Source organism: Nannobrachium achirus (genome assembly GCF_963921795.1).
Source record: "Nannobrachium achirus genome assembly, chromosome: 7".
NCBI classification, from domain to species: domain Eukaryota; kingdom Metazoa; phylum Chordata; class Actinopteri; order Myctophiformes; family Myctophidae; genus Nannobrachium; species Nannobrachium achirus.
The window spans coordinates 43,608,863-43,613,753 of NC_137816.1; positions in this window are offsets into that span (position 1 = coordinate 43,608,863).

Consider the following 4,891-nt stretch of genomic DNA (forward strand, 5'->3'; position numbering starts at 1 on the left):
ACACACACACACACACACACACACACACACACACACACACACACAGGCAGCGACCCTGAAATGAACTGCTACACACACACGGCCACACTGTGAGGCATTGTGAGCTTGTAGATCGGCTATTTTGGGCAAAGAGGTTTGGTGTAGAGGGGAAATGGCAAGTGAAAGGTCAAGTTTATAAAGTATTGACGGTTCAAGTGGTTAAATATCTGAAAACACAAATTGACATGAATCCAAAATACAATGATTGTGCTGCCAATCGATGAAACTGTACAGAAACATTGAAGACCCCTGGTTTATAGACGATTGTCCTGTTTGTGGGTTTATAATAGTCTAAAAAGTATAATGTTAATGTCCTTGTTTGTCGTCATCCATGTAGAACGTGCACATCCCCTGGTACAGTAATGCCTGTGTGTGCATGTGCATGTGCATGAGCCAGAAGGTAATGAATAGTCAAAGGCAGGACATTCTTGCCATGTTCGACTGGGTTGTTACAAGATTATGCCATATTGTTGGCTAGCATAACTTCCCAACTGCCAAGAGCTTCAATACTGTCTCTACAGTTCTTTGTTCTCTTATATTCTTTCTCTAATGAAGTATAATTTGTCAGTGTGTGGAGTGGTGTATATCGATGGTAGATGATTAATTAGGCTCCTGGTTCTCCCCCAGGTAATGTGGTTGGCAGCCTGGTGCCTGCATTTGTTGAGGGAGTTCCGCTAATCTCCCCTTGTTTCCACATTGACTGCAGACATGCTGTTAATTTGAGCCTGGCGTGTGTACAACAACACAACACACATGAATGCTTTTACTAGAACATTCCTCTATTTAGTTGTTGTGTTGGACAGAACTCTCCGAGGACACACCGGCACACCGGCACTTGTCAGCGCAAACTAGCCAAGCCCCAGTGACCCAAATGTTAAAAAGAGAAACATTTTGCTTCTAATTTGGTCTCTCTGAATCCTCCTGTCACTGTGGCTGTTCTTCAACATAATAGTATTTTCTTGTGTTATATGAGAGGGCGGCAGTGGCAGTCAGGGGTAGACTTGCCGTCTTAGAACAAGGAGGGTTCCCAGTTCGATCCTGGGCTCCCCCAGAGTTTGTGACGAAGAGTCCTTGAGCAAGACTCTGAACCCCTAGTTGCTCCCGGTGAGCAGGTTGGTGCCTTGCATGGTTTCCTCCGCCATCGGTGTATGAATGTGTGAGAGAATGGGTGAATGTAATGCACAATCTCTGTAAAGCTCTGTGGATAAATGTGCTATTTAATTGCACCATTTACCAACTAGTAAGACACCTCAGGGCGACAAGCGACCTCTCCCTAAAGGGCGAGGTCGCGCCATGTCTTGGCCGTCTGTCCAGTGTATCGGATCAGTTACCCTATTATGGAGATACATACAACTGTATACGGAGATATGCTGTGATACCCCAAACATGGTTACTCAGTTATTCGTTATGTGAAAATCCTATGACGCCTATCACATCTGACACCATACATACAATCCCCTCTTTTATGCCCATACATGGAGATCCTTGTCTGAACCAGCCACACAGATATGGGCAGTCTTCCTCCATCTATGGCATTCCCATATGAAGTCCTGTTAGATATGGGCTTAATATTGATGACATCAGGCATCTCCATATATGGGCATAAAAGGGATTCTGTTAGAGTGGTTCCCATGACATCACAACATACAATCCATGTTATGCCCATACATGGAGATCCCTGTCTGAACCAGCCACACCACTGTGATGTCACCTGTTTATGCCCATATATGGAGATCCCTGCACTGAGTATCTGACATTACTGTGATGTCACCTGTGAGGTCACAGTGTCAGGGGAACCATAGTGTCAGGCGTGACTGACAGAGATACGGACAAGATGTACCGGTTTCCATAGTTAACTGCAACCTGTATGGTCGCAATTATAGTCCCTCCAACAGCTGCAGTCAAAATGTATATTACCTTTATTATTCATATTACATTATTGTCTAATTCTTCAAGGTTTTATTATATAATTATTGACTTATTCTATGCATGTATCATTAGCAGCCGTAAGACGTAAAAGCAATGGTGGTTTTCACTTTCTGGCGCTGGGGCGATCACACCAACCTTGGAAAACTGTATGGTAAGTGATCATGTGTCTGAATGTATCTAACTGTACAGACACGATGTTGTCTGTCAGCCTCAGCCTCTGGCCCTGTCAGTGAGGAGGAAGAGTGTGACAGCTGCTTACTGTAGTCCAGACTGGGACTTTAAGGCGATATCAACTCTCGTTCAGCGGTCCCAGATGTTTGTGCACTTTACATTTTATATGGTTCTCCATGTCCAGTGTCACACTGTCAAGTGTCCAGCCCTAAGGTTTACATTTTTAGACATGCACTCATACGGTATTACTGTATACAGACAGACAGACAGACAGACAGACAGACAGACAGACAGACAGACAGACAGCATACACACTTAGTAAAATCTCTCCCATCTCCCTTTCTCTCTCCTGAGGATTTGCCTGCATGATGAAGACCTATTAGGTCAAAACGTTGCACCATTAAAGAAAATCAGTTTTGGAGTGCTTCACAGAAGAATCAATGATACAAAGAATTGTCAACACAAATGCAATAACAATACATCACAAGTGAAAAATAGTAAGTAATATAGGCAAAATGTAATAATAGCATAGATTAAAGTCAAGAGTGCTAAGGGTTGAAAGCAATTGTGTGTAGAGGTGGGTTTTCAGCAGGGATTTAAAACGGGGCAGAGATTCAGCGAGCCTTATCTCTTCGGGTAGGGAATTCCAAAGAGTTGGGGCTCTGAAAGCAAAGGCACGTTCACCTCTTGTTATGTAGTTGCAGGGAGGAACGATTAGCAGACCTTTGTCTGAGGATCTGAGTGTACGTGAAGGCAAATAAGGCTCAAGTAGGTCTGAGATGTAGGACGGTGCGAGGCCGGACATGGCCTTGTACGTGATAAGTGAAATGTTAAAATCAATTCTGAAAGAGATGGGCAATGTGGTCATATTTTCTGGAGGTAATTAAAAGCTGTGCAGTGTGCAGCTGCATTTTGAATGAGCTGCAGGCGGTGAGTGCAGGGGCGTCACAAGGGGGAGAAAAGTGGGACTGAGTTACTAGGGCCCAAGGTGGAGGGGCCTTAATTATTTAGCTATTGAAAAATAGCAGATCTACAAGCTCACAGCGCGGCACCGAGTGCCGCGCTGCAAGCTTGTAGATCTGCTATTTTTGAAAAGTCGCGAAAATGTGTGCATAGGGTTGCCAACCGTCCCGTATTGGCCGGTACGCCCCGTATTCTGACTGAAAGAGGCGCGTCCCGTAAGGGACGTCGCTTGTCCCGGTAAAGGGACTATGCACATAAAATATATATTTTTCTGTGCGTGCGCCAGGCATCGTCTGCCTGCCTTTGTGTGTGTGCTGTATGTGAAGGGCTCTATAGGACCCTGGGGGAGCCTCGTCACGTACGTGCGTGCTGCGCGAGTCCTTGTGTAACATGAACTCAGCTGCTGTTGTTGAATGCGAGCCAGCGCGGGCGACACAAAACTAAAGTTGCAACTCACATTTCTCTACCGAAAATAAGTACCTGCATGTGAGATTTGTTTTGTTAGCCAAAGCTCGTTTTGCCCCAAAACTGTGGGATATTCTGAAAGAATGAGTCTCTTCTGCAGCAGGTGAGCTGTGTGTGTCTGTGTTTCTGTACTCTGTATGTGGCAAAATGCTATAATACTATCTATGGGTTCTTGAGAATCTGGATGTTGAAAAGCTCCAAGCAGATTACTTGTTCCCCCTTCTGTAGCAGTATATTGTTGACCAGTGGTTCCAAAACATTTTAGCCCAAGACCAAAAAGACAAATGAAACATTTACCCAAACTAGTGAAAATAGCAGATCTACAAGCTCACAACACATCACTATGCACAGCTGTTGTGAGCTTGTAGATCGGCTATTTTCACTACTTCTTAAATATGTGTTTTCTAATTTATGGAATGTCTTAGATTTTCATTTTAGTTCATAAAATTACTAAATCATGAAAACAAAATGTAGGAAACAAAAAATTAAAGGACCCATAAAAATAATTCTGTGACTCACAAATGGGACACAGTGTTTGGGAACCAGTGTTGTAGACTATGTACAGTAGGCCCTATGCCTAAATTGATGTGTATCTTAGTAAAATGTAGGTCTACATGGCAAGCCATGGGTTTATTATAGGCTAGATATATCTGGTGTATGGTTGAAGCAAGATGCAGATGTAACCTGATGCAGATGTAAGACCTGTTGTGTTTGTAATGTATTGTGTGTTATACCGTAGGTATAACTCTCTGAGTGTCTGTGACTGTGCCAAAATGCAGTTTTCTATGCATTTCAGGCGTGTTGAGTCTGTTGACCCCCCTCAAAACACAATTTTTTTTTTCGGCCACCCACCTTCGGCGGGCGGCCATAAGGTGTCCCTTATTTGAGTCTCTGGGAGTTGGCAACCCTATGTGTGCACCTCTTTGGATATAGGCCTATGTATTTTTTAAGCGAACATTTGTAACTCAAATTTTGCTTCTGGGGGGTCCCTGGAGCTAAATATTTTGAAAAAAACCTTAGAAGGATTTGAAAAATTCAAAGACACAGATTTTCACGATTTTTCAAAAATAGCAGATATACAAGCTCGCAGCGCGGCACTGCTGTGAGCTTGTATATCTGCTATTTTTTTCAATAGTTAAAGCACAAAATAATGTGTAATGCGTTCACAGTCTAAATAGGTTAAACTCCCTCCCCCGCAGTGAATCCTTGTACCCAGGGCCCAGAATTGGGTGCGACACCCCTGGGTAGGTGTATATGTTTTTTACCTTCTTCTCCTTGATTGAAATACAGGTACAAGATGTGCAAAAAATCTCCTGTGTGAACT